Source organism: Penaeus monodon, unplaced genomic scaffold (assembly GCF_015228065.2).
Source record: "Penaeus monodon isolate SGIC_2016 unplaced genomic scaffold, NSTDA_Pmon_1 PmonScaffold_3580, whole genome shotgun sequence".
Taxonomy (NCBI): Eukaryota; Metazoa; Arthropoda; class Malacostraca; order Decapoda; family Penaeidae; genus Penaeus; species Penaeus monodon.
The window spans coordinates 7833-20000 of record NW_023658319.1 but is presented as its reverse complement, the minus strand read 5'-3'; the positions used below and the strand labels follow the sequence as shown (position 1 = coordinate 20000).

Genomic DNA, 12168 nt, shown 5'->3' with positions numbered 1-12168 from the left:
TGGAATCACCACAGATTATGAAGGTGGGAAAAAAACCCTTTCAAGTTGCGGGAAGATGTTGGCTAAATTTTAATTTAAAAGTGAGCTTGGCATGAATTCAAGATTTATAACGCTAAAGTTTTGACACTTCTTTCTTTCCTCGGTTATGGTTACTTACTGACCCTTAATACCAACGTTCTTTCCTCAGACCTAACTTCTTTTAGTGCTCCTTCCTGGTATCAACTCCATGACGAGTATTTCGAACACGAACTAGTTTGTTCTGGGTAGCTACATACGGTACAGGAATCGCCGTTTATTACCTTAATGTGGTAATTAAAGCTTCTTCTTTTTTTCTTTTTTAAAGAAGTCTTGCGTTCTTCGAATCGATCTTCTTTCAAAACCCTGGATTTTTCTTCTTCAGAGTACTGACACATTTGAGCAAACTACGATAACAAGTAAAAGCGCTTTTCAAAGTGCGTGCCAGTAATGAAACGCCAAGTTTTATCGAAATGGTTTGTGCAGATAAGTCTTGATGATGAGATAAGGTAAGACTTAACTCTATTCGCTTAAGTGTACAAATATGTCGGTGTAAATACGTTACTGAGTACTTGTATTAATTTTCAGGTGGGTCAGGCGGTGGCTTATACTATAACTTGAGTAACAGGCTTAAGGTTAAACTGTTAGAACCTTACCACACGAGCGCTAAAGATGTATCTACATGTTAAGTACTGGTAATTATAACCTTCAGTGGTAGGCAGGTGAATACTAAAATAATTTATTTTCACTTTTTTTTTTTTTTACAGGGAAACTAACGATGGCGTATTTTATTGCTTTCGCGATTCGTTTTCAATACAAAATAAATACTGTCGAATATGCATCAGTGAAGTCTACCAACTTGAAGTAGGAAATCTTAATTTTTCTAGTTTTAATGAGCTTAATATTTCTAGCTCAAAAACTTAAGTGTACATCATTGCTTGCTCTTCTTACAGACTGGCTGTACTTCTGAAAGGCACTTAACACTAACTACGACAAGCTATACACTAGCGATTTCTTTACAAAGAGTGCGCGTACCTAGAGGCCTTCAAGATCAGACTAGCAGTTTGTAGCAGTGGCCAAACCATTATGATGGATAAAAGTACGTTCTTGTATTTGTGTGTGGGGGGGGGGGATGCTTGGTTTTAACAAGGATTTGAGCAATAGAACCACTTCTGGCTGTATCTTGACCATTGGCTTGCAATGTGGAGATAGACAGTGGATCTTCATCGACGACGTCCATTATGCACGAATGTGCCTTTCCAACGCCATCGGCGCCAGTGCTGCTATGGGACTGGGGCCTGCTTTCCCACTTTCAATGGAAAGAAATCGGAGCCTTCTTAGCAGTTGCTTAATGAATATAGGCCTTGATGCAAGTAAGGATAAGAGAGCTTTACAATAACACGTTGTGACCACTGCAAACAAGCCTTCTAACCCACTTGTGGTTTTCCAGGTGGCAGGAAAAACTACAACATAGACTCGGTCATCTATAGGTCTGATGAAGCCAGCGGAAATTCTTGCCTTTCCGTGCATTCCTCAACCCAAGGTGCATACCAGTGTATAACTTACAGAGGTAAGGAGGCTTGGAAGCTCTGCTGCCACCCATGGGCATTCCTACATTTGAGGAAAGTCATTTGCTTAAGCAGCATGAGAATTAAGTCCCTTTCTCCAGGGAGAGCATGGTGAAGTGGCTGCCGGGTGTTTTGAATAGCGCATCGAGTGGTAGCTTCTACCAATACAATGGGTGCGCTTCGTCAAGGCTAAATATACCCTTGTCGGCTCCAGTAAGTTAATCTAGCAAGTGTACCGGTTAACTTTGTACTGGGTAAGCAGACTTAGAATCCCAAATTTCTTTCTACCGGGAGTAGATGGGCATGGATTGGCAACCTGCCAAACACCTTAAATAAGGCACTCTTCATGATGTTTCGACAAGCCCAGGCTAATCCACGCCAGCTTCTTCTACCTAGAGTTTACATACCAGAATCCCCTTGGGGTAAGTATTAGTCTTGTAAGCACATGGCTAACAAGAACTCTAAAATCCATTTTCCCCATAATTGGATTGTTATGCTAATGAAGCTTCCCTACAACCTACCCAATGCTACTGCTGAATGGTGCTTCAGCATACAAGACTAAATGCCAATGATGGGTTGTCCACAAACTTGTTCTGGATGTACAACAGGCCCCCAAAACCACCGGAAAGCATACTTTTCACGAAACCACCTTGTACACATCGATGGCAGCCTGACTCTTCCTGCAGCCTCGGCGTTTCGGAAGTGAAAGATGTAAGCAACTGTGTAGAAAGGCTGTAAAACGTGGGGGTTCCAGTAGGTTTTTGTACCTAAAATGGGCAAGTACTTCACTTTCGAGGATGTTGAGTATGCTATTGATACATCTATTGACAGATCCTCTGTCAATCTGAATCCATGGCATGTACTACAAGTTCCATGCAGACACAAGGACGCTAATTTGATGACGCGGAAAGGCTCTCGAAGTTCGCTTGCAGGAGTTGCCACACCGTCTCCAATCCAGATCCATTAACAACCAGAACTTGTGTAAGCAGTGTTATGGAAAACATGATAGGTGCAAATTTTAACTATGCAGTGGTCTGCATCCTGACTTCTCTTTTCTTGTCAGATGTCTTCACTTTGCTCACCCTGGTTACTACATGCCCAGTACACCAGGATGTGTTGGCCAGTACACTTGACTCTCTAACGGCAGACATGTAAGCATACTTACCAAAAGTGAGACCAAATAAATGGGATAAGACTAACTGTAATTAATAAATGATGCTCTTGTCAGGTCAATGGTGTTGTACCCTTATGACGGTGTTGCCCTATTGACCAACCAACAAATGTGAGCTCAACCTAACCTTTGCTGAAGTACAGTTGCAGGAGGTTCTCCTGCAATTGTAAGACAAACGTCCAAGGCTGATAATACGGCTGTTATTCCCCATGGGGAATGACTTGGTAAACCCTCCGCTCAGGACCACACCATAACTGCAGATGTTTGCTTTTCTACAAGGTTCTGGTTGATAACCTGCAAAGTCTCTGTACAAGGGAAGAAATTGTATTATTGTTAAAATCATTTTTATAATTATTACTTTAATATTGTTGGATCCTAGAATTACTTTGGGTAGAAATTTTGAAAACGTGCCTGAATTCTGCTTTCTTTCAGTCGATGCATTGGTTATGTGACGATTCTACTCTTCTCCTACCTATGGTGACAAACCTGTAACTGGACTGGTAACGGTAGATGGTGCTGATAGTACACTAATAAGTACTACCAATGGTCAATGGCAAAACTTCGATGATTTTGTAGCATCTCTCATTGGTGATGGAACCACCGATACTTTTGAAGGTGAAGGGTCATTGGGTTTTGGGCTCTTATTAAGTGACATCGACTGTTAACAACAATTTTTAACTCTTGTTACCCTCATGCACTGCTGGAAGAGGTGATGATCTTACTAGCGCCAACATAGATACTGTGGAAGCAGACGGCCCCTTAATAACCCGTAGTGGTAAGGGCCCGTGCACTCCTCCACACAACAACAAACACCCAAGTTGTTTACTGGTATGTTGTCAAATGAGTAAAAAAAAAAAAAGAAAAAAAAAAAAAAACTTCAAATTGGATGGGGGCATTGACCAGAAACTTGTCCCCCTTGTTTCAGGACTCCATAGTGTTGGGGGCAGCTCTGGAGGCAGTTAATGGAGTTTGGTTTGACAATCTTGAATGTGTTCTAGGGTCTAGTACCGAGATGAGGTATCCTGAAAGGATGAACCGGTGACTGGTCTCTGTTTCGCCACCACTTTCGGACTCTATCTCGGCTCAGATTATTCAAGTAACAAATGCCCTATAAACGATGGTGAAAAGGGGGCCCCCCCCCCCCCCCCCCCAAATAAGGGGGGGTACACAAATTCTGTACATCTGTACATTGGCCACTAAAGGAATGTGTATGCTCAACATGGTGCCTCTATTTACTGGCCTATTTTTCTTCCAGCAAGTGGGAGGTACTTGAAGTCCTCTGTCTTAACAAAGAATGCAACCCTGTCAAAGAGCTTTCACCAGTCTCAACACTAAGAAGGACTCTACTGTGGCACGCTAGTGGCTGGTTATGACTTGATTACCTACACAGGACTTCATGAACGTTCTTGAGGATCTTAATGGTGTGTAGGTGTGCATCAAAATTCGGTATTTTATGTATTTTTGGCTGGCAGCACAAAAGCTTAACCTCTTCCCCCCCCCCCCCAGCTGGAAGAGCGTGAACGGCTCGGTGATCTTCGATAAAGAACTGAGATGTTACTAGTGATAAATCCATTGTGTTAGTATTGGCAAGATCGAGGATACAGCATTCCCCTCACTGCCACAGCATTGAATACGGCTCTGACCTTTGAAAAACCCTGTTTCCTAGGTAAGAACCCTAACCCCTTATAAGCTGCAACCCTGTGTAAAACTTGTTGATCCCTCGTGACAATCGTATTGCTTGCTTTTACAGATTGCTGGTGCTTTGCTGTTTCGTCTACATTAACGGAGTTGGAAAGGTATGACTACGTACTCTTGGAATTCCTGACCACACCATTGTCTCTCCAAGACCTTGGTTCGGATATGGGTAGTACCTTTTGTATTTAAAAAACCAGGCTTTTAATGGAAATTTTTTTCTCTTTCTATATCCTATGGTCTTTGTCCCATCCAGGATTGTCGTGATATGTGACGGCAGAACTAGTCAGTGTTCATGACCTTGCAAGTTTGCAATGATGTAGTAACTCAAAGTGCTCTGCACAGAACATTCTCAAGACTGGTCAATGACGTCAGCAGATGTAATGGTGACCTGATGGAGCTGGCCAAATAACCATTGGTGGTGTAAACTTTGATGTGTCGTCACTCTCTAATTCAACTGAACCGTGAGAGGCAAGTAGGCTTAAAATGATACAATTTTAGCTTGAGCTTGCCAAAATGCTAAATGATGTTGTGGAGACATGTCAATAACCCCACAAATAACCCTAACATTTATGGCTGTTAAGGCTTCCTATATTTAGTCCTAATTCCTATTGCATTAATAGATCTACTTGTCAAGGAGGCTGTACAAGAGCCTTACTCTTCAGTAAGGCCTAAAAGCACTTGCTTCAACTTGTTTATTGGTATTTAATACTTCCTATCAAGTGCTGGCAAAACTTGGTCACCTCCTAGTTAGGATGCATGAAGCTAGGATGGGGCCATATTAAGTAATTGAAAGCCATATTTCAGCCCGAAGACTTTTCACAGAGGGGGGTTTTTGAAAAAAAAGTGAAAAAAAACCCATCTTCAACATCTGGCTGGTGCTGTTAGTGTGGGTAACTTTGGAACAGTTGATGGTGTAGTGATCAAAGAAATTTTCTTTGACGACGCCTTGAGGGAAATCTGGTAAGTCTTACTTTGTTTTGATGCAAGTGCCCCCAAATTTCCTGGCAAAGCTAATGTTTAATATTAAATTTTTCAGGGGGGGTCAACAACCCAGGAAGTTGGTTGGTAGGAACATGGTTACAATAGTAGCACAAATGCTGAAGTACCGACCTTTCAGCCTTTGAAAGGAAGTTGTGTACAAGGATAACAACCGAGACCCATTTCTGGTGGTTTTTAACATTTTGAAGCTCGGTTTCGGTTGATACTCTTTCACTTCGAAAGTGAGTGGTGAATGTGTGGTGGGGGTGGGGGGATTTAATAGAAATGACTAAATTACCTTTTTTTTTTTTTTTCCTGGTGGCTAACAAATTCCCTTGTGCTCGGAGACTTTGATGGTGTATCATAAAAGCATACAATCATGCTTGGCTGCTAATGAAGGTCCCCAGACCCTAACTGGAGTGACTCTCTTGCCAATGTTGCATGCATCTGCTTGACCTTCCCAAGAACATACAAGATAATGTAGATATTGGTCGCTGCATACAATGACGGCAATAGTTGATGAACAGACCACCCTGAATTCGTGCACATTTGGTAAGCAACTCCATGGTGTAGGGACACTTTTTGAATGGACAGGGGGGGGGGGGAGGTACAGAGCTTGGTTGCCTTTTGAAATGCATTGCATATCTCTATTCAGTTGAGGGCGTCATTAATCCTCCAATTACCTTGGATGTACTATCCGCGGCCTGGCATCTTTCATGAGCAGGCTTGCAGTCTTCCTCAACACAGCAAAGGGTTAGTTGTGGAGCACTTACTTTATCTGACAAGGTTGTATCTTTCTTTTTTTTTTTTTTGAGTGACATGATCTTGTTTTGCCAGGTTACCTTGGCAGGAAGAAGTTTACAAAACCCATCCACATTAAAAACGTATTCTTTAAATGACTTTGTCATTGTTCCTAAAAGTGGGTGGTGGAGAACCCCTGGTTGCTTGAAATGAGCCAATTCTGTAGCTCTTTCTGCAGAAATGGAAAGGTCATGGGAGACTTGTAGTAAACGGCTAGTAAACTTGCTTAATCTCTTCGCAAATCTTTTGCTTCACGAACTGGGTAAAAACTTTTTTATTACTGCAGGTAATGCTGTGTTCAATAAGGACTTGGCATCAGCAGACTCCTTCAACAATGCGAACTGTGTGCAACCCTTGCCAGTGTGTTTTGGGCTGAGTGACATGATAACACAGTATCTAGTGTTAAAGGACATCGATAGTGCCAAAGTCAATGGAAGCACAACTCATAATTAAGGCAAGTCTTGTAGTCAACTGACCGAGTTAAGAATTCTGGAAACTGGCTTAACATAAAAATGCCTTGCTTTTCTAGGGCGTGATAAATGTGAAGACTTCTCCTACCTTGTCAGAATAAAGTACTGAAGAACAACTTTGTAAAGAACAAAGGTTAACTGCATCTTGGAATCTGGCTAACCTTGAAGCTTCTAGCTGCAAGACAACACTGTACAAATCCTCTACAGGATTTCGGATGTGGTAGCTGCATTAAGATTGACTTTTGCATATACCATTTTATTGGAGTGGTTAAATGGCGTACATGTAAAATTTTCTTTTCAGTTTGTGAGCTTGAAAGAATCCTGAGGACAGCAAGATGCAGACCATTTCTGTTGCAAAGACCTTCCAGAAGTCCAAGTAACCGGTAAGCTTAAGCTTTAGTTGTGGGGAGAAATTTCCCTTGGGGGAGGAGATTCCAACAATTCCCTTTTTCAATACTTTCGGATCCGTGGGCTCTTGATGGAAACCTCATGACTGGATGTGAAGACCATTTAGTGCAGTAGGGTAAGAGTGTCTAGAAATAACTGCTGAAAAGACTTTCAATCAAAAGCTGACCATAAAATGAACTTGTCCATGGGCAGGGTGCACTGGTTCGTAAAGGCCTTGTTTTATTTGTTAATAAATACTCAAACTAAAATAGTTTCCCTTACTAACTTAGTTTTGATTACAGGTGGTTGATGTACGGCATTTTGACGATCTGCTGTACTACATATGACCATTGGCATTACAAAGCCTGTTAGTGGAATTACACCGTCAAAGGCGTGACCTTGAAAAACTAAGTAGTCCACCAGTGTGGATAAGGCATCATGTTGGCCTGTCAGAATTAAAAGGGAAGCTGATGTGGAAATTTCCTCCCCTCACGAGTTGGTGGTACTGTGATGGTGTACAGGTAGATAGTAATACTATTCTCCTTGACCACTGGAGCACAAAATTACCTGGCTTGGTCCCACTGTATCTGTACCTGGAACAAGACAAGGTAGTCTTTGTTGAGCAGAACCTTGAGGTCCAGGACAGAAGTTCAACTCGATCATCCTTGATAAGCTGTATAAGATACGGTTGGTAGCTCTTATTTTGTTCTCCTCCAAAAATCGATTATAGAGGTATCAACCTTATGCCTGAACGACTCCTACAGGTTCGTGTTGATGGGAACAAGGATACCATTACCAGCAGAAAGTAACCTTTGCAGCATCTCCAACATTTCAAGCTTGCCTCTTGAAAACCACTTGAAATGGTTACAACTTGACAGACCTCAATTGGTACTTAATGGTAAACACAACCCTTGATAATATGGGTAGATCTCTAGAAGAGGCATCACAGCTTTCACAAGAACTCAAATATGGTACTTGAGGGTATTGGACACTTTGAGAAATTTTAGCCATAGCCCTTTACTAGGTCTAGCGAGTGCAGTTGAAAAACCAACCAATATCCACAGAAAAGGCAACTTACCTCTGTAACTTCTTGAAACAAGGTTCCAGAAAAACTGTACAAGCTACACCCAGTCACGTAATAAAAGTGTTGTCCTCTTGGTTTATTTGACCTTTTTTATTACACAAGCCAGTCTTTAATTTCCAACTATTCATAGTTGTCAAATCCGTTGACCCAACTCTGTTGATGCTTTTGGTTGGCCTGAACTGGGATGATACAAGTGTCCAGATCTTTGGGCCTTAGCGTTGCAAGAAGTCCTTAGCTGATGAACTAAAGACGGCTGTGAAAGAGAAGGAACATTTGGATGTGTTGTCGGCTTTCCTACCCACAGTGTGTGTCTACTTTTAGTCTAGTATGGTAGTGCAGAAATACTACCCATTGTCACACCACACTATAACATGGCCTCTGGTTTCAGTCAGTATTAGTGTTCCTAAAGCAACTGTAGCCTGCTGTCTTTGGGAGCAATCCCTGGCTGTAAGTGGCAACTCGCTGTACTTTCCCATATACAGCTTCAGCAACCTACCACAGGTATGGCCATTACTCTAGCCCCCCCTACAGTGATGGAACTAAGAGACGGATTTTTATGTGTCTTGTCTTGTATAGATTTCAGATGAGCTGGGCCAAGGAACCTCCTAATGGCCACATCTTCTCCATTAGTCCCAGTCAAAGAAACTGTTTGTACTCCTTCAGTACCATACAATGCAGAGACCTAGTGGTAGGTCAGGATTCCTCTAGTTTACCAAGATTAATCTTTGGTCTGTCTAAGGTAGTTTTAACCTGATCTTAAAAAATTGGGGCCATTAAATTTAAAAAATTTTCGGCCCCAACAGTTTAAAGAGGTGTTCAACATGGACTGTCTGCTTTAGTTTGATATTCGGCTTGAGCTAAACTACCAAAGGGCTTGGAAACTATAGCTCTTAGCTATGTAAACCTCGAAATATCTTGAATTTGCTTAGATGTAATTTTTTTTTTTTGGTGGGGGGGGGGGGGGGAAATGCAAGACCAAGAAATTTGGTCTAAACTAGCACTGTAATGTTGGGGAGTGGAGCAGCGATCCTTATTTTAAGGAATGCTATAGTTATAGTTTTTAACCTACTATATTAAACTTTTTTTTTTTCCCAACTACTTGAAAATGTAACAGTCCCCATTAGCCACCCCAGGATAAGTCTTCCACTAATTAAAAAAAAAAAAAAAAAAAAAAATGTAGGGAGGTGGGGTTGGAATTGTTTTTGAATTATTTAAGTCAACTTGATGTCAAGATTCCAGGATAATTTTCTTAAGTCTTTTCAAGTGAGATTTAAGTCTTCTCTTTTCAAGCAAAAGGGTTTGTTTCGTTTCCGAAAAAAATCTTTTAACATTGGCAAACAGTGTTTCTAAATAAAAAAAAGCTAGCAAGAGATACCGCCGAAGTTTAGAAGATGGAATAACTACGATACAGGGGGAAGATGTTTTTATTTTTTTTACTTTGAATATTGTTTCTAAAAGCAAAATGGATAACTAAAATTTACCCTCAATGGGCTACTGGAGTTTTAGATTTTCAAAAGGTCCCCCCCCCGCCAAAGCAGTTTAGTGCTCTTCTGGGATGAATTCTTCTTTTATGTTTGAGCACAGTTTTTCTGGGTGGTTAACACTACGGCACTGGGAAAAAGCGTCTACCTCCTCTTATTGTAAGAAAGATTAAAGTCCTTTTCCCCCCCAAATATTAATTTTTAAATTTTAAATTCCCTCTCATTTTAGGCCAAGATTCGCGCAGCGGGTTGGGTTTGTCAGAAAGGGCATAAAAATGATCCCTGTAAGAAGGTATTCATCTTTGAAAAGTCTGGCAAAAAGGTAGTAAAACGGATCGGGAAGCTGCATGAAATAAGAAATGTCGGCCCTAATAAGGAAAAAAACCGTGTAGCAATCATTTGTCTTTTCAGTGGAAGTAGTTATACAGAATAATTGGAGCAAGGCCCAAACTAGAATTTTTTTAAGGGCCCTTTGCAACGCGGGAGAAAGAGATTACGTCGGTTCGATTTTACATTTTTGAAGATTAAAGTTTTAAAGGGAGCACCCCAAAAAATTTTGAAATTTGCTTAAAAATTTGTTTCAGGGGAATTGGAAAGATGTTTTTTTGGCCTTTGAAAATTCCTTCGACTCTCCCACAAAAAGCATGGGGCATTAGTAATTTTTTCCAACTAGAGGTAGGGAAATTTGGGTGTCCTTGGGGCCCTTTCTCGCATAGAATTTTTCAAAAATTTCCAAAAACAATTTCTTTTTAGTTTTTCAGATGCTGAACTTGAAAGGCATTACAAAAACTACGACAAGTGACACTCCCGATTTTTAAAAAGAGTGCGCGAGCCTAGGGGCCCTTTCAAGATCCGACTAGGAATTTTTAGCGTGGCAAACCATATGGATATAAAGGTACGTTTTGTGTTTTGTGTGGGGGGGGGGGGCGGGGTTTAACAAGGGAATTGAGCAATGGAACGTTTGGCTGCTCTTGCCCATTGCAGGCAACGTGGAGTAGACGGAGCTTCATCTACGAGGGGCCTTATGACGAATGGGGCCCTTTTCCAACGCATCCGGACCAGGTGCTGGGGGATGGCTGTTTTCCCATTTTTCAAAATGGAAAGAAATCGGGCTTTTTAGCATTTGCAAAAATATAGCTTGATGCAGGTAAAGAAAAGAAGGGCTTTACAATAACTCGGTATCCCGGGCAAAACAAGCCTTCAAACCCCCACTTGGGGTTCCCGGGGGCAGGAAAAAAAACATGATGGGTTTTCATCTTGGTAGATGAGCCAGCGAAAATTTTCCTTTTCCAGGCTTTCCCAAACCCCAAGGGTGCATACCGGGATAACTTAAAAGGGTAAGGGGGTTTGGGAAAGCTGCGCGCCCCAGGGACATACTACATTTGGGGAAAGTCCATTTGTTTTAAAAGCAGGCTGAGAATTAAAGCCTTTCCAGGGAGAGAGGGTGAAGGTGCTGGGTTTTGGAATACCCACGGCGTACCCTTTCTCCCAATACAATGGGTGCGCTTCGTCGGGAAAATATACCCTGTCGGCTCCAGTAAGTCTAAATTAGCAAGGTACGGTTAATTTTTGTTGGGTAAAGCAGACTTAAAAACCCCAAATTTCTTACTACCGGGAGTAGAAGGGCAGGTTTGGGAAAACCTCCCAAAAAACCCTTTAAAGAAGGCACTTTTCAGATGCGACAAGCCAGGTAATCCAGGGGCAGCTTCTTTTACTCGATTACAACCAAAAACACTTGGGGTAAGTTTTGGGTCTTGTAAGCACATGGCAAAAAGAGAATCAAAAATCCAATTTTCCAAAATTTGGTTTGTATGCTAATAAAGTTCCCTACAGACCCCCACAATGCTACTGCTGAATGGGCTTTCATAAAAGACTGAAAGGCCCAAATGAGGGTTTTGAAAACTTTCTGGATGTAAAAACAGGCCCCCAAAACCACCGAAAGCCATATTTCACGAAACTGTAACATCGATGGCAGCCAACTTTCCGGGGCCCGGGCAGTCGGAAGTAAAAAGATGTAAGGAACTAGTAGAAAGGGGCATAGCGGGGGGGGTTCCAGGGGTTCTTTTGTCCCAAAAAGGCAAGATTTTCACTTTCGGGGGTGAGGTAGTTTATTGAACATCTTTTGACAGATCCTTCCCAAATTTTGAATCCATGGCAGGGACTAAAATTTCCATGCAGACAAAAGGGGACGTAAGGGGGACGCCGGAAGGCTCCGAAGTTGGGCTTGGGGGATTTGCCAACACCGTCCCCAATCCAGACCATAAAAACCCAGATTGGGTAAGCGATTAGGAAAAACGAAGTTGCAAATTTTAACTATACGGGTCGCATCCTGACTTTTTCTTTTTTCTTTGTCAGATGGATTCACTTTGCTCACCTGGTACTAAATGCAGTACACCAGGATGTTTTCCCAGTACAGTCGACTCTTAAGGCAGACAGGGAAGCATGCTTCCCAAAAGTGACCCCAAAAATAAATGGGAAAAAAAGTATTTTGAAATTTAATAAAATGATCTTTTGTAGG

The 12168-nt window shown here is 41.7% G+C and overlaps 1 long non-coding RNA gene and 1 pseudogene across 1 annotated transcript; both read left to right on the top strand.

Moving 5' to 3' along the window:
• Positions 1-8385, top strand: part of LOC119570692 — a 9147-nt pseudogene extending 762 nt beyond the window's left edge.
• LOC119570691 lies at positions 226-435 on the top strand. Its single transcript, XR_005228456.1, has 2 exons — positions 226-308; positions 401-435. It is a non-coding gene; the product is annotated as an uncharacterized LOC119570691 (long non-coding RNA).
• Positions 8386-12168: the final 3783 nt, after the last annotated feature.